At 40.9% G+C, this 23,103-nt stretch overlaps 1 protein-coding gene across 2 annotated transcripts in view; it reads right to left on the bottom strand.

Moving 5' to 3' along the window:
* MGAT4A (alpha-1,3-mannosyl-glycoprotein 4-beta-N-acetylglucosaminyltransferase A) overlaps positions 1 to 13,733 on the bottom strand; it is a 150,969-nt gene extending 137,236 nt beyond the window's left edge. Inside the window, exons 1-2 of one of the 2 annotated variants that reach the window (XM_070573521.1) lie at positions 13,575 to 13,733; positions 3,404 to 3,586 (exon numbers count right to left, since the gene is read on the bottom strand). The gene's annotated coding sequence lies outside the window, so the exon portion shown is untranslated. The remainder of the gene's footprint in view (positions 1 to 3,403; positions 3,587 to 13,574) is intronic. The other variant, XM_070573520.1, reaches the window with a different exon arrangement.
* Between the last annotated feature and the right edge of the window lie 9,370 nt (positions 13,734 to 23,103).

The following is a 23,103-nucleotide window of genomic DNA, read 5'->3' as shown; positions in this document are numbered from 1 at the left end:
TATCTCTATCTCCTTCCTGCTTGTGAAAATGGCAGTATTACTCTCACTCTGTAAGTGTTCTGATCTCAGTCCTCCAGCGGTATGCTGGTAAATGTTTAACAACTGGCTCTCTGGGAATATACAAAGCTCTGATTTGCTGATTTCTGTGGTGTAAATACTCCCTTCACGGCCAATTTCAAGCTACCAGTGTGATGTCACTAAATGCAGAGCCAGAAGACATGCACAGAAGTGCATCATCGAGTATAATCTCCTCACCACACAGACACAACAGATGTAAACAACCTCAAGAGAATAGCTGTTAGTAAAATGTAGTAAAATAGGAAGGGGTGAGTTTTGAGTATTTATTACCTTTGTTTTCAATATAATCTATTTAAGTGTAAATTTATGTATTTTAATTTTTAATACTGGCTATGTTTGACAACTGGCTCACAAAATTCCTGAAAATTTAACAATCAGCTCTCTTGCTCCCAGTCACCCTCCCTGCGCACTTTTTCACCTCCCATTCAGTCCTCCAGCCACCGCAGTCTGCTCTGCTACTTCCATTTACAGGTTTGTTACAAAGGAGCAATGTAGGAACAGCCAAATGGAAGAGATGTACCTCACCTCCTCGTTGCTGACTTCCATCTGACCATCCTGGATCCCCAGCGGCATAGATTCTCGCGACCCCCTACTCCTCCAGCATTCACAGCCCTGCAGAGCCTGGACTGCCTCTGCCCGGCTGGCTATCTGCTCCTGCTCGCTCTCCTTCCCCAGTTCCTCTCCTCTATGCATCCCTCAGGGGCTCTGCCCTCAGCCTCTTCTCCCTTGTGCCCTGTCTGGTGCTCTCACGTCCTCCATCACCACCTTCTATATGTGGATGATTGACCCTGTTCCCTCTCTGCAGCCCCGTTCCCTCCTGGACCTCCGCCCACAGCAGGAGCTCACTGTGAATTCATGGCGTTAATGAACAAGTGAAGGAATGGACCACTGAAACGATCCTTGTATCTATTCTCACTGGCCTCCAGGCCATCCTCCACACCTATCTAGAAACCCATCTCTCTGAAATGCCAGTTTTAAACACTGCTTAGCACTCTTCAGGGAGGCTTCTGAAGTGGTCCAGTGAGGCCAGGGTTGGACCAGGATGAAGAGAATGAAGATGCACAAAACTGGAGGCATTCACAGCTGAGGAAGGTGGAATCTACAGACTCGGGCATTTGCGGGATGTGTGGGGTAGGAGAAGTAGAGAGGGCAGGGACGATTTACAGGTGTCTGGCAGAGGTCCTCAGGTGGAGAGCTGCCATTAACTGAAATAGAGACTCTGAATGGTTTCTACTCACAACACTTCTGATACCAAATGTGTGAGTTTTTTTCTTCCACCAGCCAATTCTCCAACTTTCCGGATACAATTCAATCCTGACACTATCTACCTGGAATTAGGTCAGATCCCTCAAGTCAAGGGCTCAGTGCCACAAGACTGCCTCCACTTCAGATGCCAATTGCAAGTCTCAGGCCTCCCACACTTCTGCCTGACTGGCTATAAATTAGGGGCTCCCACAACTTCCTCCTCAGGTTCAACAATCTGCTAGAATGGCTCACAGAACTCAGGAAAACAGTTTACTTCTATTTACCAGCTTGTTATAAAGCATACAACTCAGAAACAGCCAAATGAAAGAGATACACCAGCAAGCTGTGGGGGGGAGGGGCAGAGGAGCCTCCACGCCTTCTGCAGATGCGCCGCCCTCCCAGGACCTTGATGTGTTCACCACCCAGAAGCTCTCCAGAAGCCGTTGTTTAGGGTTTTTATGGAAGTTCCATTATGTAGACATGATTGATTAAATCATTGCCCTTGATGATTGAACTCATCTCCAACCCCTCTCCCCTCCCTGGAGGTCTGGGAGTGGAGCTGAAGGTTCCAAGCCCTAATCTCAAGCTTCATTCTTCTGGCAACCAGACCCCCTCTTCCAAGAGTCACCTTATTAGCATAGACTTAGGTACGGTTGAAAGGGGCTTATTATGAATAGCAAAAGATGCTCCTCTCCCCCTTATCAGGAAATTGCAAGGGCTTTGGGAGCTCTTGCGCCAGGAACCAAGACAAAGACCGAATATATATTTCTTATCGTATCACAGTATCACAGGGACTACGGCAGCAAGAGCAGATTTGCGCAACGGGAAGGTGTGAGGCTCTGCTGGACTTCTGGGGAGGCTGGGAAGGCAGATGGAGTTCAGAGCAGAGGTCTGGAACAGAGATGGAAAGCTGGGAGTTGACAGCATATGGACCACAGTAATGTCACACAGGTTAAAACAAAGACTTTCCAATGATTTTTCACAGATTTTAGAACAAACTCTAAACTCCTGACTGTTCTCTCCTCCAGTGCCCTCTCCCCCCTCAGCTCTCTCCTACTCAAGCTTGGGTCTCAATGCAGGCATCACAGGCACAGCATCACTTCCTCTGCCCTCCCCGGAGTCAGGGTGGGCCACCCCTCCTGCCTGCCCCTGCAGAGTCCCGTCTCTCACAGCAGTTGTCGCACTGTGTCACTGCACAGGAGGGCCACACTGTCCCTGCCATGGGACCTGACTCTTTCCCCTGTGTATCTCCCACAGCATTTCCAGTACCCGGCTCATGGTGGATGGTCAGTAAATATTTGTCAAAAGTAGACATTATGAAACGAGTTTCTGAGGTTTGTGAGCCAGCCCCCAAAAATGCAAATCCCAGTGGTGTTGGTGCTGGAAGCGTCTGGTTGCTGGCATCCGGCCAGTCTCTCCCGGATGCTGTGAACGGTGTACCCAGGGAGGCGTGAGGACTGTCAGAGATGCCAGCTCCCAGGGATGCCAGAAACACGTGCCTATTTGTTCCCTCAGTGGCAGCCTTCCCTTTTCCGGCCACATTTCAAACCAGTCTCGAAAGCCTCACCACTCTGCGAAACTTTCCCCAGACCCGCCTTGGGTAAATACACAGCCACCACCACACGCCTCTCACTCGCTGCTCTCACAAGTATTTTCTTTGGATTGCAAGCTCTAATTTATTATTATTTTTGTGTTGTGCCTCCATTTACGGCTGGTCACATACAACAAGGTGCTGATCTGCCTCTGCATGGAAGTGTGGGAGCTCTGGGTTTGGGGACTGCTTTGGCGAGAAGGCAAGACAGCGACTTTGGGATTTAGCTGTTGGCATGAGGCCTCCTGGGGTAACTCAAGGATTCCTGGGGGAGTTACAACAGTGGTGACAGGAAAGCATGTCCCTTCATTCCACATTTACTATCTGGGGTTCTGCTAGCTGCCGAGCAGAATAGAACGTGTCAGGTTCCCGGAAGCAGGTACCACATATTCAAATCAGTTAGGAAATATCTTTACCTATTCTTTTTAAAATTATTATTATCTGCCTTGTTTTTATTTATTTATTTATTTATTTATTTATTTATTTTACCTGTTCTTTATCAAGCTGGATTCCTTGCTCCACATCCAGGTGCCTGTGGAGTACCCTGGGATGAGAATGGCCTTGAGAGGCCACCCCAGGCCCACATTGATCAGTCACTTGCAGGTGGCTCTGTGGCAACGGACTCCACTTCCCGGAGAGGCTGGCTCTCAGAGTAACCCTGCAGGGCTCTGGCTTGGTTGTAACAAAGATGTAAGACTCCAAAAGCTTGTCATAGGAAGGCCCGTGACGACCTGTGCTTTACAGACTTGGGTCACTTCAAAGGCTTTGAGACACAATCTCAGAGAGTAACAGTGAGCTGTGTGGGGGAGTGCGCTGGGGGAAGTGGACAGTTCCGATCCCCTCCTCCGCAGGCCTCCTTGAGCTGGAGGCCAAGCTCACACAGGCTGGGTGCGCGCTTCCCTCTCTCAGAGCTGGCTGAGAGCCAGGGCGAGTCCCAGGTCAAGCTAAACACTCAGCTCTGTTCCTGCCTCTGTTTTTTTTTTTTTTTTTTTACATTTATTTATTTTATTGCAGTAACATCGGTTTATAACGTTATATAAACTTCAGATGTACAGCATTATATTTTGATTTCTGTGTAAATTACATCATGTTCGCCATGCAAGACTAATTATAGTCCATCACCCCACACAGGTGCCTAATCACCCCTTTCACCCTCCCTCCTCCCCCTTTCCCTTCTGGTAACCACCAATCCAGTCTCTGTTTCTCTGTGTTTGTTTGTCGTTTTTATCTTCTACTTATGAGTGAGATCATACGGTATTTGACTTTCTCCCTCTGACTGATTTCACTTGGCATAATACCCTCAAGGTCCAACCATGTGGTCACAAATGGCCAGATTTCATCATTTCTTATGGCTGAGTAGTATTCCATTGTGTATATATACCACATCTTCTTTATCCATTCGTCCCTTGATGGGCACCTAGGTTGCTTCCAAGTCTTGGCTATTGTGAATAATGCTGCAGTGAACATAGGGGTGCATGTATCTTTACGCATTTGTGTTTTCAAGTTCTTTGGATAAATACCCAGCAGTGGAACAACTGGATCAAGATCTATTCTTAATTTTCTGAGGAAACTCCATACTGTTTTCCACAGTGTCTACATACAGTTTGCACTGCCACCAGCAGTGTATGAGAGTTCCCTTCTCTCCACATCCTTGAAAACACTTGTTTCCTGTCTTAATTATGGCCATTCTGATGGGAGTGAGGTTATCCCCCATTGTAGCTTTGATTCGCATTTCCCTGATAGTGATGAACACCTTTTCATGTGCCTGTTGGCCATCTGTATATCTTCTTTGGAGAAATGTCTGTTCAGATCTTTTGCCCATTTCTTAATTGGGTTGTTAGTTTTTGTTGTTGAGATGTATGAGCTCTTTATATATTTTGTATATTAACACCTTATCTGATATATGGTTTGCAAATATCTTCTCCCAATTGTTAGGTTGTCTTTTCATCTTGTTGATGGTTTCCTTTGCTGTGCAGAAGCTTTCTAGTTTGATATAGTCTGATTTGTTTATTTTTTCTATTGTTTCCCTTACCTGGTCAGAGATGGTACTTGAAAATATGTTGCTAAGACCGATGTCGAAGAGTGTACTATCTATATTTTCTTCTAGAAGTTTCATGGTTTCAGGTCATACATTCAAGGCTTTAATCCATTTTGAGTTAATTTTTGTGTATGGTGTAAGATAATGGTCTACTTTCATTCTTTTGCATGTGGCTGTCCAGTTTTCCCAACACAATTTATTGAAGAGACTCTCTCCATTGTATGCTCTTGGCTCCTTTGTTGAAAATTAGCTGTCTATATGCGTGTGTTTGTTTCCAGGCTCTCGATTCTATTCCATTGATCTGTGTGTCTGTTTTTGTGCCAGTACCATGCTGTTTTGGTTACTATAGCTTCGTAGTATATTTTGAAATCAGGGAGTATGATCCTCCAGCTTTGTTCTTTTTTCTCAGGATTCCTTTAGCTATTCAAGGTTGTTTGTTATTCCCTATAAATTTTAGGATTCTTTGTTCTATTTTTTTGTGTTTTTTTTGAGGAAGATTAGCCCTGAGCTAACATCTGCCACCAATCCTCCTCTTTCTGCTGAGGAAGACCGGCCCTGAGCTAATATCCATGACCATTTTCCTCTACTTTATATGTGGGAAGCCTACCACAGCATGGCTTGACAAGCAGTGCGTAATTCCCTGCCTGGGATCCGAATTGGTGAACTCTGGGCCACCGAAGCGGAATGTGTGAACTTAATTGCTGTGCCACTGGGCTGGCCCCTTCTTTATTCTATTTCTGTGAAAAATGTTGGTGTAACTTTAATAGGGATTGCATTGAGTCTGTAGATTGCTTTAGGAAGTATAGACATTTTAACGATGTTAATTCTTCCAATACAAGAGCACGGAATATCTTTCCGTTTCTTTGTGTCTTCCTCAATTTTTTTCAACAATGTTTTATGGTTTTCAGTGTACAGATCTTTCAGTTCTTTGGTTAAGTTTATTCCTAGGTATTTTATTTTTTTTCTTGCAATTGTAAATGGGATTGTGTTCTTAATTTCTCTTTCTGCTACTTTGTTGTTAGTATATAGAAATGCAACTGAGTTTTGCATGTTGATTTTGTATCCTGCAACTTTACAGTATTCACTTATTATTTCTAAAAGTTTTTGGTGGATTCTTTAGAGTTTTCTATATATAAAATCATGTCATCTGCAAATAGTGACAGTTTCATTTCTTCCTTTCCAATTTGGATCGCTTTTATTTCTTTTTCTTGCATGATTGCTTTGGCTAGGACTCCCAATACTATGTTAAATAAGAGTGGTGACAGTGGGCATCCTTGTCTGGTTCCTGTTCTTAGAGGGATAGCTTTCAGTTTTTCTCCATTGAGCATGATATTAGCTGCGGGTTTGTCGTATATGCCCTCTATTATGTTGAAGTACTTTCCTTTTATACCCATTTTATTCAGGGTTTTTTATCATAAATGGATGCTGTGTCTTGTCAAATGCTTTCTCTGCATCTACTGAGATGATCATGTGATTTTTATTCTTCATTTTTTTAACGTGGTGTATCACGTTGATTGATTTGCAGATGTTAAACAATTCCTGCATCCCTGGGATAAATTCCACTTGATCATGGTGTATGATCTTTTTAATGTATTGTATTTGATTTGCTGGTGTATGATCTTTTTAATGTATTGTATTTGATTTGCTAGTGTTTTGTGGAGGATTTTTGCATCGATGTTCTTCAGTGATATTGGCCTGTAATTTTCTTTTTTTGTGTTGTTGTTGTCTGGTTTTGGTATCAGGATAATGTTGGCTTCATAGAATGAGTTAGGAAGCCTCCCCTCCTCTTCAATTTTTTGAAAGAGTTTGACAAGGATAGGTATTAAGTCTTCTTTGAATCTTTGGTAGAATTCACCAGGGAAGCTGTCTGGCCCTGGACTTTTATTTTTTAGGGGGGTTTTGATTACTGTTTCAATCTCCTTACTGGTGGCTGGTCTATTAAAATTCTCTATTTCTTCTTGATTCAGTTTTGTAGGGTTATATGATTCTAAGAATTTATCCATTTCTTCTGGATTATCCAATTTGTTGGCGTATAGCTTTTCATAGTATTCTCTTATAATCTTTTGTATTTCTGAGGTGTCTGTTGTAATTTCTCCTCTTTCTTTCCTGCTTTTATTTATTTGAGCCTTCTCTCTTTTTTTCTTGGTGAGTCTAGCTAAAGGTTCATCAATTTTGTTTATCTTTTCAAAGAACCAGCTCTTCATTTCATTGATTCTTTCTATTGTTTTTTATGTCTCTATTTCATTTACTTCCACTCTGATTTTTACTTTTCCTTCCTTCTACTGATTTTTGGGCTTTGTTCTTCTTTTTACAGTTCCTTTAGGTGCACTGTTAGATCGTTTATTTGAGATTTTTCTTGTTTTGAGGTAGGTCTGTAGTGCTATAAACTTCCCTCTTAGAATTGCTTTTGCTGTATCCCATAAGTTTTGGAATGTTGTGTTTTCATTTTCATTTGTCCCCAGGTATTTTTTGATTTCTCCTTTGATTTCTTCATTGACCCAATCGTCGTTCAGTAGCATTTTGTTTCATCCCCACATATTTGTGGCTTTTCTGACTTTCTTCCTATAGTTGATTTCTAGTTTTATACTGTTGTGGTCAGGAAAGATGGTTGGTACTATTTCAGTCTTTAAACTTATTGAGACTTGTTTTGTGCCCTAATACATAATCTACCCTGGAGAATGTTCCATGTGCATTTGAAAAGAATGTGTATTCTGTGGTTTTTGGATGGAATGTTCTGTATATATCTACTAAGTCCATCTGGTCTAATGTGTCATCTAAGGCCAATTTCCTTATTGATCTTCTGTTTGCATGATCTATCCATTGTTGTAAGTGGAGTGTTAAAGTCCTCAACTATTATTATGTTAATGTCTATTTCTCCTTTTATGTCTGTTAATAATTGGTTTATATATTTAGGTGCTCCTGTGTTGAATGCATAGGAATTTACAAGTCTTATATCCTCTTATTGGATTATTCCCTTTACCATTATGTAGTGCCCTTCTTTGTCTCTTGTTACATTTTTGTTTTAAAATCTATTTTGTCTGATATAAATATTGTTACCCCCACTTTCTTTTCATTGCCACTTGCGTGGAGTATCTTTTTCCATGCCTTTACTTTCAGTTTGTGAGTGTCTTTAGGTCTGAAGTGTGTCCCTTGTATGCATCATGTATATGGGTCTTATTTTTTAATCCAGTCAGCCACCCTGTGTCTTTTTATTGGACCATTTAGTCCATGGACATTTAAAATAGCTATTGATAAGCATGTATTTATTGCCATTTTGTTCCCTTTTTTCTGGATGTTTTAGTAGGTCTTTTCTGTTCCTTTCTTCTTCTCTTGCTCTCTCCCCTTGTGGTTTGATGGCTTTCTTTAGTATTCTATTTGGGTTCTTTTCTCTTAATTTTTGTGTATTTATTGTAGGTTTCTGGTTTGTGATTATCATGAGGTTCATATATAATAACCTAGGTATATAGCAATCTATGTTAAGTTGATGGTCTCTTTAGTTTGACCTCTTTCTAAAAGCTTACTCTTTTACTACTTTCCTTCAACATTATATATTCATAGGTGGTTGATCTGCTACCTTTGCTGTATTTTTGCCATTCCCAGTGATTTTATTGCTTTTTTTTTGATAATTTTCTTACTTCTATTTGTGGTTTTCTCTTTCCCACTTAAATAAATCCCTTTAGCATTTCTTGTAAGACTGATTTCTTGTTGATAACCTCCTTTAATTTTTGCTTGTCTGGGGAACTCTTTATCTCTTCTTCCATTCTGAATGATAACCACGTAGAGTATTCTTGGCTGTAGGTTTTTTCCTTTCATCACTTTAAATATATTGTACCACTCCCTTTTACTCTGTAAGCTTTCTGCTGAGAAGTCAGCCGACAGCCTTCTGGGGTTTCCTTTGTATGTCACTTGTTGCCTTTCTCTTGTGGCTTTTAGGATTCTCTCTTTATCTTTAATCCTTGACATTTTAATTATTATGTGTCTTGGTGTGGGCTTCTTTGGGTTTATCTTGTTCGGTGCTTTCTGTGCTTCGTCTACCTGAATGTCTGTTTCCTTCCTTAAATTAGGAGAGTTTTCAGCTATTATTTCTTCATATACATTCTCTGCCCCTTTGTTTCTCTCTTCTCCTTCTGGAACACCTATAATACAGTTGTTAGTGCACTTGTTGTTGTCCAGAGGTCCCTTAGACTGTCCTCATTCTTTTTAATTCTCTTTTCTCTTATCTGTTCAGCTTGGGTGATTTCCTCTTGTCTTTCCTGAAGCTTGCTGATCCTTCCTTTCTTCTGTATCATCTACTCTGCTGTTGAGTCCCTCTAGTCAATTTTTCATTTCCACTACTATAGTCTTCATTTCTGATTGGCTCTTTTTTATATTTTCCACTTCTTTGCTGAACTTCTCACTGAGTTCGTCTGTTCTTTTCTTTTTTTTTTTTTTTAAAGATTGGAACCTGAGCTAACAACTGTTGTCACTCTTCTTTTTTTTTAATTAGTAAAAACACATATATTTTATTTTACTTTTTTTATTAAGATTATGATAGTTAACAACCTGTGAAATTACAGTTGTACATTATTATTAGTCATGTTATAGGTACACCACTTCACCCTTAGTGTCCTCCCCCACCCCCACTTTCCCCTGGTAACCACCAATCAGTTCTCTTTGTCTATATGTTAACTACCACCTATGAGTGGAGTCATACAGAGTTCATCTTTGTCTGGCTTATTTCACTCAACATAATACCCTCAAGGTCTATTCATGTTGTTGTGAATGGGACAACTTTGTCCTTTTTTATGGCTGAGTAGTATTCCATTGTGTATATATATACCATACCTTCTTTAGCCAATCATCAGTTGCTGGGCACTTAGGTTGGTTCCATGACTTGGCTATTGTGAATAATGCTGCAATGAACATAGGGGTGCATGGGACTTTTGGAATTGCTGCTTTCAGGTTCTTAGGATAGATACCCAGTAGTGGGATGGCTGGGTCATGAGGTATTTCTATTTTTAACTTTTTGAGAACTCTCCATACTGTTTTCCATAATGGCTGCACCAGTTTGCATTCCCACCAACAGTGTATGAGGGTTCCTTTTTCTCCACAGCCTCTCCAACATTTGTTACTCTTGGTTTTGGATATTTTTGCCATTCTAACAGGTGTAAGGTGATATCTTAGTGTAGTTTTGATTTGCATTTCCCTGATGATTAGTGATGATGAGCATCTTTTCATGTGCCTATTGGCCATCCGTATATCTTCTTTGGAGAAATGTCTGTTCATGTCCCCTGCCCATTTTTTGATTGGGTTGTTTGATTTTTTGTTGTTGAGCTGCGTGAGTTCTTTATATATTATGGTGATTAACCCTTTGCCGGATAAATAACTTGTAAACATTTTTTCCCAATTAGTGGGCTGTTTTTTTTGTTTCAATCCTGTTTTCCCTTCCCTGGAAGAAGCTCTTTAGGCTGATGAAGTCCCATTTGTTTATTCTTTCTATTGTTTCACTGGTCTGAGGAGTTATGGTGTCCAAAAAGATTCTTTTGAAACTGATGTCAAAGAGTGTACTGCCTATATTCTCTTCTAGAAGACTTATTGTTTCAGGCCTAATCTTTAGGTCTTTGATATATTTTGAGTTTATTTTAGTGAATGGTGAAAAAGAATAGTCAATTTTCATTCTTTTACATGTGTCTGTCCAGTTTTCCCAGCACCATTTGTTGAAAAGACTTTCTTTTCTCCATTGTAGGCCCTCAGCTCCTTTGTCAAAGATTAGCTGTCCATAGATGTGTCATTTTATTTCTGGGCTTTCAATTCTGTTCCATTGATCTGTGCATCTGTTTTTGTACCAGTACCATGCTGTTTTGATTACTGTTGCTTTGTAGTATGCTTTGAAGTCAGGGATTGTGATGCCTCCGGCTTCGTTTTTCTTTCTCAGGATTGCTTTAGCAATTCGGGGTCTTTTCTTGCCCCATATGAATTTTAGGATTCTTTGTTCAATTTCTGTAAAGAACGTCATTGGGATTCTGATTGGGATAGTGTTGAATCTGTAGATTGCTTTAGGTAGTATGGACATTTTAACTATGTTTATTCTTCCAATCCATGTGCATGGAATGTCTTTCCATCTCTTTATGTCATCATCGATTTCTTTCAAGAAAGTCTTGTAGTTTTCATTGTATAGATCTTTCACTTCCTTGGTTAAATTTATCCCAAGGTATTTTATTCTTTTTGTTGCGATCGTGAATGGGATTGAGTTCTTGAGATCTTTTTCTGTTAGTTCATTGTTAGTGTATAGAAATGCTACTGAGTTATGTAAGTTGATTTTATATTCTGCAACTTTGCTGTAGCTGTTGATTGTTTCTAATAGTTTTCCTATGGATTCTTTGGGGTTTTCTATATATAAGATCATGTTGTCTGCAAACAGCAAGAGTTTTACTTCTTCGTTTCCTATTTGGATTCCTTTTATTTCTTTTTCCTGCCAAATTGCTCTGGCCAACACCTCCAGCATTATGTTGAACAAGAGTGGTGAAAGTGGGCACCCTTGTCTTGTTCCTGTTCTGAGAGGGATAGGTTTCAGTTTTTGTCCATTGAGTATGATGTTGGCTGTGGGTTTGTCATATATGGCCTTTATTATGTTGAGGTACTTTCCTTCTATACCTATTTTATTGAGGGTTTTTTATCATAAATGGATGTTGGATCTTGTCAAATGCTTTCTCTGCATCTATTGAGATGATCATGTGGTTTTTGTTTCTCAATTTGTTAATGTAGTGAATCACATTGATTGACTTGCGGATGTTGAACCATCCCTGTGTCCCTGGTATAAATTCCACTTGATCATGGTGTATGATCTTTTTGATGTATTGCTGTATTTGGTTTGCCAAAATTTTGTTGAGGATTTTTGCATCTATGTTCATCAGCGATATTGGCCTGTAGTTCTCCTTCTTTGTGTTGTCCTTGTCAGGTTTTGGGATCAGGGTGATGTTGGCTTCATAGAATGTGTTAGGGAGTGTTCCATCTTCCTCAATTTTCTGGAATAGTTTGAGAAGGATAGGTATTAAATCTTCTTTGAATGTTTGGTAGAATTCTCCAGAGAAGCTGTCTGGTCCTGGACTTTTATTTTTGGGGAGGTTTTTGATTACTGTTTCTATTTCTTTACTTGTGATTGGTCTATTCAGATTCTCTATTTCTTCCTGGTTCACTTTGGGTAGGTTGTATGAGTCTAGGAATTTCTCCATTTCTTCTAGGTTGTTCAATTTGTTGGTATATAGTTTTTCATAGTATTCTCTTATGATCCTTTGTATTTCTTCAGTATCTGTTGTGATTTCTCATCTCTCATTTCTAATTTTATTTATTTGAGATTTCTCTCTTTTTTTCTTAGTGAGTCTGGCTAAGGGTTTATTGATTTTGTTAATTTTTTCAAAGAACCAACTTTTTGTTTCATTGATCCTTTCTACTGTCTGTTTTGTTTCAATATCATTTATTTCTGCTCTAATTTTTATTATTTCCCTCCTTCTACTGATTTTGGGCTTTGTTTGTTCTGTCAATCTTCTTTTTTTTAAATTTTCTCCCCAAAGCCCCTCTCCCCCTGTACATAGTTGTATATTCTAGTTCTGAGTGCCTCTGGTTGTGCTATGTGGAATGCTACCTCAGCATGGCCTGAGGAGCAGTGCCATGTCCGTGTCCAGGATCCAAACCAGTGAAACTGTGGGCCACCAAAGTGGAGCATGCAAACTTAACCACTTGGCCAGGGGGCCGGCCCCCCATCCATTCTTCTCCCAACATCAGTGAGCATACTCATGACATTTATTTGAACTCTTTGTCAGGTAGATTGTTTATTTCTGTTTTGTTTAGTTCTTTTTCTGGGGTTTTGTCCTCTTCCCTTACTTGGAATGTTTTCCTTTGTCTCCTCCTTTTCTCTCTTTCTCTGTGCTTATATCTATGTATTAGGTATATCAGCTACATCTCCTGATCTTGGAGCAGTGGCCTTTTGTAAGAAATGCCTTATGAGGCCCAGCAGTCTGCTTCCCTCTTGTCACCAGTTCCAAATGTTCTAGGAGTGATCCAGGTGCAGGCTACATGTGTCTTTCTCTTGTGGCAGGGTTGTTCTTGTTGCAGGTGCCCAGGGAGGCTAGGCTGTCCCCCTGGCCTGCTGGTTGTAATGCTCAGCTGCATGTGGCTGCTATGGACCCTTCAGTCACTTCGTCAGACACAGGGAGCACCAGCATAGTTGGCTGCAAGGTCTAATAGCACATTCCTGTTGCAGTTTTTCTGTTAAGTGAGTAGGCCCCCAGCCTGCCTGGTTGCTAGGCTCAGGGGCTTATAATTGCTGTAGGCCTCTGTGTTACAAGAGTCTTGTCAGCTGTCTCAGGATTGCAACTGAGTGGGGCTGGCCCCTGGCATGGGAGCACCCAATTTTTTCAGGTTTTGAAAGGTGGGGCCAATCCCCTATGTGGCTGTTTGAAAAGCACAGGTCTTCTGAGGCTGATAAGCCTCACTGCCCACAGGGCCACACACATTTTCAACACAGTCCTGCCTCATGTGTGCACCTCAACCCCCTAAAGTGGACAAAAGCACCCCACTGCAGAGGCCCCTGAACCCCACCCCCTCCTCCTACATGCCTTGCCCATCAGAGGTGGACCCACTCACCTGCCTGCTGAGGATCCAGGCACCCAGCCTATGTAGGCCCACAAGTTGCCTGAGGGCTTGCTGTTGGGTGAGCCCAATCCCTGTGGCAGCTGCCTGTTCTAGCTGAGCTGGATTAGATCAAAGCTTTAGTGAGTGGGGCAGACCCTGGGCTAACAGGCCAGGGGAAAAACTCCAATTGTTTCTGTCAGTATCTATGTCAGCATGCTTGTAGCATGTCACAATAATGACTGCTGCCAATGTCTCAGTCCCTGGAGAGGTCTCACCTCTCACCAAGATGCACCCAGAGCCTATCAGGTGAGTCTCTTTTCACCAAAGGACTGTGCACCTTTCCTTCTGTGGTTTTATGTGGCTTTCTGAAATGAGCAAATTTGCGTGTGGGCCCTTTAAGAGCTGGCTTTTTTCCCCTTATGTCTGATAGCTTTTCTAGGGGTATTCCCCACTGTTGTTAGTAGCCAGCAAAGCTAGATATTATGGTACTCGTTTCAGTTGTGCTGAGTCCAAAAGATGCTTCTAGTGGTAACACTCCCTTGCTCAGGTACCCTACTCCTCCAGGGAAGGCTGCATTACCTAGGATTGCTTCTGGCCAGCCATGAAGTGTCACAGCTCAGGAAGGTGGTTTCTTTTCTCTCCAGAAAGATTTTCTGCCTCTTCTACCTCAGTCAGCACTCTCCCTTGTTGCAGTGTTCTTTTTATCCAGATTTCAGTTCTCTTTCAGGGGTAATTGTTCCGAGAGTAGTTGTAAACAGGTTTTGTCCACGGGAGGAGGTGAGCTCCGAGTCTGCCTACGTCATCATCTTGACCCCATCCTCCTGTCTCTGGTTTTTATGTGGAAGTCATCATAACATTCTTCCTGGACCTCTCCTGCCCCCACAGCCCCACCCCTAAACCTGAAGAGTAGGTGACTTCACCCCTCAGTGAACACACTGTCTTGCCCACTGTGTTTCACCAGCACGTTTCTGAAGTGGAGCAAATTATAGCAAGTAAGTTATCAGTCTGGGCAACCTCTTCCCAGCGTCATTCCAGAATAAAATGTGTGAGGACAGACAAGACAGTTATTATCCTTGAAATACAACATTAGAAGTCACTGGTAGGTGACTAATAGTTAGGGTTGTCCAGAGAGACAGAACCAACAGGAGATGTGTCTAAAGAGATTTAATACAAGGTGTTGGCTCACATGATTATGGAGGCTGAAAGTCCCACAATCTGCTACCTACGAGCTGGAGAATGAGGAAGGCTTGTGGTATAGTTCATATGCCTGAGAGCTGCAGAGCAATGGTGTGGATTCCAGTCCAAGGCTAAAGGCCTGAGAACCAGATGTGCGTAGGACAGAAGACTGACATCTCAGCTCAACAGTCAGGTGGAGAGAGGGCGATTCCAACACTTCCTCTGCCTTTTTGTTCTATTCAGGCCCTCAACAGATAGATGATGCCCTTATTGGGGAGGACCATCTGTTTTACTTAGTCCACCAATTCAAACGCTCAGCGCTTCCCAAAACACCTTCACAGACATACCCAGAAATAATGTTTAACCAGATATCCGGGCATCCCATGATCCAGGCAAGCTGACACATAAAATCAACTATCAGGGGTGGTCATGGTGGGGTTTTTTCCCTCAAAATGGCTGAAGTAAAGATTGGACAGTGTCCATTGTAGACTATTACAAAATGTAAACTAGTGAACGCCTACACTTGTTTTAGCATTTTCAAAACAAGGTTCCCAGCCTGATGTGTCCCTGTGTCAGTACTAGGAGTGGCTTTTCATTCCTCAGGGCCCACACTGTCAGAGAAGTGCAAGCTGAGCAGTTACAATTTGCAGATGATATTTAAGTAGTGCATTACAGAATAAAATGCCCTTTGTTTCTTTCCTATTTTAAGTAACATTCTCAGCAACACGTTTATGCTTTTTATACAGAGGACATAAGTCGATATTGTGGCAAACACATCTGTATACCTTCCAGGGCCTCAACAGTCATGGCAGTTATCAAAAGCCCAAAAAGGCATCAGCACTAAATCATGCGGCTTCAGAAACGCAATAATAAATCTGTAGTCAAGTCTTTGCAGAAGAAATGTGAACTACAAATCAATTGGTTTCAGACAATTCATTTATTTAATTTGTCCTTTGGATCTATAAAGGGATCCAATTAATTTAAAGATACTTTTATTAGCATTGGCTGCTCTGGATGGTTCTTCATCAAGAATGTTAAATTCCTGGAACCAATGACTCACATCTTATATTTCTGTGCATCGTGATCAGCTCCTTGAACCCAGCTTTCTCCATCTCAGAAGGTCAAGGGATTAACTTCAGCACCTTAAAGGGGACTCGTCACCTGGATTGAGGTACTAAAAGGACTTTTCTTCCAATGCAGAATCCTTCAAGCTGACAGGTATGGCTTGGAAAATACCCACCCAATCACCAAGTGCTGACTGAGCCTTAAAGAGAGTTTCCAGAGCCTTTGCTGGGAACACCAGGCCCGGGATGCGGTGAGCCAGTGTGTGAGCTCAAAGGTCCTACGGGAGTGTGATTCAACTCACTCCTTACTTAGTGCAGCTTAGGCTGTTGACCTCAGTTTTAGCTTGCCAGGCTGATCAATGATCAATAACATCAATACACAGGGAGGAAGGAGAAAATGGTTCTGCCTCATGGATCAATAATGTTCTTCTGAATACCCCTAGACTAGGAAGAAGTATAGCCAATAACTTACTCTTTGGAGAAGGGGAAATCCAGGTTAAAATTCTGTCTTGGAGAACTTTACACACTAGCAAATCTCTTTTTTAGAAGTACTATTCCTTATATTCAAACAGTGGAAAAATATAAGCAATCGTTTTATGTGAAACTAAGATTACCCATATTATATATTCGTATGAATTATTTGGTTTAAGTTTTGCCAAAGGTAAATCTACCTTGTGTATTTCAACCAGTGGGCAAATTGTACCCTATAGCTCCAGGTTTTCTCAGTTGCCAGCTGATGGTTTGAAAAACAAAAGGAGGACAAGAGAGAAGATGGACACACACATTTACCTTGTCTCCTTCCCACAATCCTACTGAGAATACTGTAAAATGGAGTATAAAATGGAGTAATTTCACAAGAGAGCTAAAGGTAGAAGAGGGTACCAGCAGCAGATCAGATTTTTGATGTAATTCTGGAAGGTGGAAAGCACATGTGATGACATTGCTGAATTACCTATAACAGAGTAAGCCACAGCTCAGAAGGTGCAAAAGAGAAAACTGCCTGGAAACAGAGCCTTTGTTTTGGCTCCCAAAATCCTCTAGGCTCAGAATTTGCAGTTTTGTGCCTGGTCATAACTGACCCTACTAGTTGAACTTCCCTATCCATGAACTTAGTCTTCCTATTCTGGAAGGGGAATTTTGGGAGAAAAGGGCTACACAAATGCAGAGGAACCCACAACACACTCTCCAGATCTGCCAGTCTGGCTTTCATTCATAAACACAACAGATAATCAAGACAGCCTTGAGGAAAATCAGCAGCTTCAAAGAGAAGAACCAAGACAAGAAACTCAAGAGTGGTTCCCAGGAGAAAGAGAGAATTCAAGAAATGGAAGTCTCAGCTCTGTGTGAAGGCATTGCTTCCATGAAGCAAGAATAGGTTAATCTGAAAAAGGAGCAGAGAGTAAGAGTTCTTGAAGATTAACGATAGGATTTCAGGATAAGACTGCAAACTAAAATGTGATATGATTTTGAGTATTTGCTGGAGTATAAGAAAAACCAATCCACATGGCTTTGATGCTTAGAACACTCTCTGTGGAGAGAGGGATTTAGTACCAGAAGATTGCATCTATTTCTCCAGTCACATTACTTGGTTCTGAGGTGATTAATATTACATCATCAAAATATTGTAAATGCAGTTTCTTAGCTTGCAATTTTTAGAATCAACTTCTGGAAGAGTACCAAAGATCTGGGTAATCTACAAAATGGAATGCAAACATTATAACCTGGGTATTGTAAAAGTAACAGTGGAACTGACAATAGTTGGGTAAGGATGGGGAGGAGTGTAGGGTGATGAAGGGAAAACAAGACCCTCACGTCATGCAGAGGAAGAGCAAAAGGAATGTTGTCCTGTTAGCGGAAAAAGAAACATCAAAGTTACAAAGATAAACAAAAAAACCTATAAATACATATGCTTATAAAAGACAAGTCTTGGGGAGTAGTGGAGGGAAGAGATAATGGGAGTCTGGCAATCTCAGATTTCATAGGGGGGACTCCGTAGATGCCATGTAAAATTAATAACTCAAGAAATAGAGTTATAAGCATATTATCTAGAATTATGGATGTAACTGCCCAAAGAACAGAAAACAGTTACTCTGGAGAGTGGAACTGCCTCCAGGAATGCAAGGCTTGGATTTTTCATATCATATTATTTTATAGCTGTGGAGTCAGCAAAATATGGCCCACAGGCTGGCTGCCTGTTTTTGTAAATAAAGTTTTATTGGAACACAGTCACATTCATTTGTATTACCTGCAGCTGATTTTGTGTTAACAATAACCGAGTTGATTAGTTGTGACAGAGATCATATGCCTACGAGCCTAAAATATTTACTATCTGGCATTTTACAGAAAAAGTTTGCTGACCTCTGCTATAGATTACTAGTTTTTTAACTGTGTGCATGCATTATCTTGATTTTTAAAAAGAAAACTAGGGTCTGGCCCGGTGGCATCGTGGTGAAGTTCGTGTGCTCTGCGTTGGCGGCCCAGGGTTTGCAGGGTCGGATCCCAGGCACAGACCTAGAACTGCTTGTCAAGCCACACTGTGGCAGCATCCCACATCAAACAGGGGAAGATCGGCACAGATGTCAGCTCAGCGAAAATCTTCCTCAGACATACACAAAAAAGAAAACCTAAAATGGATATTTCCTACTTTTCGATACCTATTTCCAAACTACTGTAAACTTAAACAGGTTATAAAAATCTCCATGTAACTTCTCTTTATTCTTTTGTTTTTGAAAGGCAGACTGCCACACGCAGCACCTCATTTGGACATGTCTGGAGCTTTGGAAGTTTGGCTACCCTATGCTCTACAAATGGACCTTGAGAACTTATTTGGACATTCTAGCAAGAGAGAGCTCAGCTACTCATATACCCTACACTGAAGAATGGTCCTCCTCTATTGGGGAAAGTTGTCCTCTGATGGAGTATGCAGCTTCAGGAGGGACACCCATGGAGTGTTGAGGGAGGAGGGGGACACCTCCCTCGCCAACCAGATCAGCCAAGGCAACCCTGACAATCAATGGGGTGACAGATGTCTCAGCCAGATTGTCCTCACATCCTCTTTTTATTCTTAAATTGCCTCTAACTGCAATGCTTTTGATCCTGGAAATGGATTATGTACTATGAAAGCCATGAGAAGATGCTGAAACAGAGAGGAATTTGGTTTGCTGTTTGCTTATTTTTTCCCCCAACAAAAAGCCCAGCTTTCCAGAAGGTCTTTAGAAAATCAGTTTTTGTTTTATTCCCCATGACAATCTTCTAAAAAGTCTTTTTAAATCAAAGGAAATAAAAGTGAGAGAAACCAAAGAAAATAGGAATTGTAAATAAGATGCTACTGCCTAATAACCAAATAGTAAATAACGTTACAACACAGAAGATTAAGGAGGTAAGAGCAGGAATGTTTCCAAGTGTAGCTGAGTGGAGCCCACAGCGTGACCAACTTACTGACACACTTGTTTGCTCTGAGAAAACAATTCACAGCACCACAATTTGAAGTCGTACTAAAGATGTAAAGGTAAAAACGACAGTCTCGGGGGCATTAACTCTACGTGGACGTGTCTTTTCTTGGACTGAAACATTTTTTTCAGTTTCTGGGTTTTGATACATGCAACAGAAAAACTGGAAATTTGATACAGATTTGTTTCTTTCCAAGGGCATTGTGTTAATTAAAATGCCAATGCAGACGTCCAATTTCTGCTCAGAGATGTAGAGAGCATGAAAGAGAGTCGTTCCCACACTTACAATAAGAAAATAGCAAGGCAAACTACAAATTAATGACTTATATTGGACCCATTAGAGAACTGAGGTTGCAAGACAAACAATTTACCTGCAACGTGGAGAGAGACAGACGCTCGTTGGGAGAAACAGGACCCAAGCATTTGCTTACCTAGAACAGAAGCCACTGAACGCTGCATAAGTTGATATGATGATTCAGCTAGAAATTTTTAACAAATTGCTAAAGGCTGAAAGAGGGCTAACAAGAAAGTGCTCTCTTGCAGGATTTTCTCCCAGCAATTGCAGGTGTTTGCAGACAGGTGTGGAAAAGAATTCTGAGAAAAACTTTCCTATGGTATTGGCTGGGAGAGGGGAAGAGCAACCACTGCCAAAATTGGCCAGACCATATCCCCACCTTCTCTGCTAGCAAGTGTCTGGGAAGGTGATAGGTGGGTCAGTCTCTGATATTCTGATTAAGCCTCAGTCTCAGGCAACACTGTGGACCCTGGCCTCAGAGGTGCAAACTTCACAAGTATTCCTGCCCCTCCCCCATAGGTAGAGCTTTTTGTTTTCTCTTCTCCTTCCCCAGGTTTCCACCAGTGACCTCAGGCTACAGTTTCTGTTACCCTTCCCTCTGCAGATTAAGGCTACAATTACTGATTACAGCTTTTAGCTGTTTAACCCACCCATTGTTAACTGTGCTGCTTAGGCAATAGGCTATCTGGCTCCCACTAGGCTCCTGTAGATAACCTCTCCCTGGAGCCTGGGTCACCATGGTAACAGGTGTGTGAGCCGTTTTTCAGGAATTAGAATTCCTTGTCCACTTCAGGCTGGTTGAGACCACCAACTCATCAACCAGGCCAGTGCAGATGTCCCATAGGTGACCTTTTGACGTCAAGAGGCTAAAAACTCCACCCTCAGATTATGCTAACGCCGCCATTTTGTGAACATGGGTCCTATGAAGAGGCGTGAAGTCTGACTTTGCTTGCGCAGATCGTCAATTACCTTACCTCTCTTTATCTCCAGTCACCATCTCCACGTTTCAGACCACCTTGCCCCATCCCATAAATATCCCTGAGTCCCCGTTTTTGGGGAAGTGAATTTGAGGCTCATGCTTTCGCTTCCTTGCATGGCTGCCTTGTGAGTAAACCCTCTGTCTGCGGCAATCTCATCGTCTCAGTGTTTGGCTTTCTGGATGGCAGGCAAAAACAAACCTGGTTCGGTAACACTTGAAACCTCTGGTGCACTTAAGGTAACTATACTAACAGGAAACTTCAAATCAGCCTAATTTCTGACTAGATTAATACACCTCACCATATTAAAGGCCTAGGAGAAGGAAAGGTAGGTTCATCTCCAATCATAAAAAACATTTACCTTAATATCTACTGTCTTTTTCAATATTTCCAACTTTTAATTAAAAAAATCTGTGCACACAAAAATGCAAGAAACACACAGTCTGGAGAGATGAAGAAATCATCAGAACCAGACTCACATATGACACAGACGTTGGAACTATCAATATTGACTGTGACTAATACGTTAAAGGATCTAAAGGAAAAAGTAGACAGCCTGGAAGACCCAATAGGTAATTTCAGTAGAGAAATGAAAACCATAAGAATCAAGCAGAAGTGTTAGAAATTTTTAAAAAACCCACAGTAATAGATGAAAAGGGCTTTTGATGGGTTCATCAGTAGAACTGATAGAGTTAAACAAAGAATGAACTTGAAGATAGGACAATAGAAATTACCTAAACTGAAATGTAAAGAGAAAAAAGCAGGGGAAAAAAGAACAAATCATTCAAAAGCACGGGACAATATCAAACAGTGTAATACAAGCATAATTAGAATCCCAGAAGAAGAATGAGAAAATGGGCAGAAGAAATATTTGAAAAAAATAGTAGTTGAGAATTTTCCAAAATTAGTGACAGACACAAAATCACAGATCCAAGAATATCAGAGAATGACAATAGGATAAATACCAAAGAAAAACAAACAAATGTATCTAGACATATCGTATTCAGACTGCTACAAACCAAAGACAAAGGGAAAATTTGAAGGCAGTCAAGAAAACAGACATGCAGTCATGTATTGCTTAACAACGGGGATACATTCTGAGAAATGTGTCATTAGGCAAATTTGTCGTCGTGTGATCGTCATAGACTGTCCTTACACAAACCTAGATGGTATAGCCTACCACACACCTAGGCCATACGGTACCAATCTCATGGGATCACTGTCATACATTATGCATGACTGTATTATCTATAGAGGAAAAAGGAGAGGAATTGCAATAGACCTCCTGTCAGAAACCACACAAGCCAGAAGATAATGAATTGACATCTTCACAGTGCTGGGGAAAACAGCTGACAATCAGAAGTCTATACCTCATTAAAATGCCTTAAAAAGTGAAAGATATGAGAAGTCAAAACTTTCCCAGACAGAAAAGTTGAAGGAATTCATGGCCAGCAAACCCTCTCTGCCATAAATGTTAAGCAAGTTCTTTAGGCAGAAAGAATACGATAAAGTTGAGAAGAGCCTCATCCATGGAATGAATGAGTGAAAGTAAAAACTTTTTTCCTTATTTTTATTTGCTTTAAAAGATAACCAACTGTTAACAGCAAATATAGTAACTTGGAATATGTGAATTGTATGACAACAACGGCACAAGAGATGGGAGGGGAGATTTGAGAAGATACTGTTCTTAAGTCCTTACAATACCTGTGAAACAGTATATTCCCTGAAGACAGACTCAAATTATTTAAAAATGTATATTATAAACTCTAGGGCACCACTGAAAATATAGTTTTTTTAAAAAAGAGGTAAAAATAATAAATCAATAGAGAAGTCAAATCCAGAGAAGGCTGTAAAAGAGGAAAAAAGAACAAAAATCAAATGGAACAAATAGAGAATGGCTACTAAAATAGTAAATTTTAATTTAATCATATCAATAATCATTTAAAACATGAATAGTCTAAACATATCAGTTAAAAGACTGATATTGGACAAAAAACTATGCCTCACCTATATGCTATCTACAATAAACCCACTTTATATAAAGACATACATACAAACGTAAAAAGATGGAGAAAGATATACCACGCAAACACTAGCCAAAAGAATGCTGGAGTAGATGTATTAGTTTTAAAGTAAACTTCACAACAAGTAAGATTATCAGAGATAAAGAGAGACATTATGTAGTGATAAAGGTGTCAAGTCTCCAAGAAGACATACCAGTTCTACATGAATTTGCATCTAACAGAACTTCAAAATATACAAGACAAAAACTAAGAGATTTGAAAGGAGACAGACAAATCCACGATCAGAGCTGGAGAGTTCAACACTTCTCTTTCAGGAAATAGTAGGGCAAGTGGGCAGAAAGTTGTAAGGATATAAATGACCCAGACAACACTGCCAAGCCACTTGATTTAACTGACATTTATAGAACATTCCATCCAACAACAGCACTTCCTGAGTGACCATGAACACTGACCGTGAACATTCACCGTATCTGGGGGCCACAAAATGCCAGTATAAAGGCTATATTCCATATACCAGGGAGTTTTGGGTTGACATGCACCAGAGAAGAGCAGGTTT

This window comes from Equus przewalskii, chromosome 14 (assembly GCF_037783145.1).
Source record: "Equus przewalskii isolate Varuska chromosome 14, EquPr2, whole genome shotgun sequence".
NCBI classification, from domain to species: Eukaryota; Metazoa; Chordata; class Mammalia; order Perissodactyla; family Equidae; genus Equus; species Equus przewalskii.
This window is presented reverse-complemented; position numbering and strand designations above follow the sequence as displayed.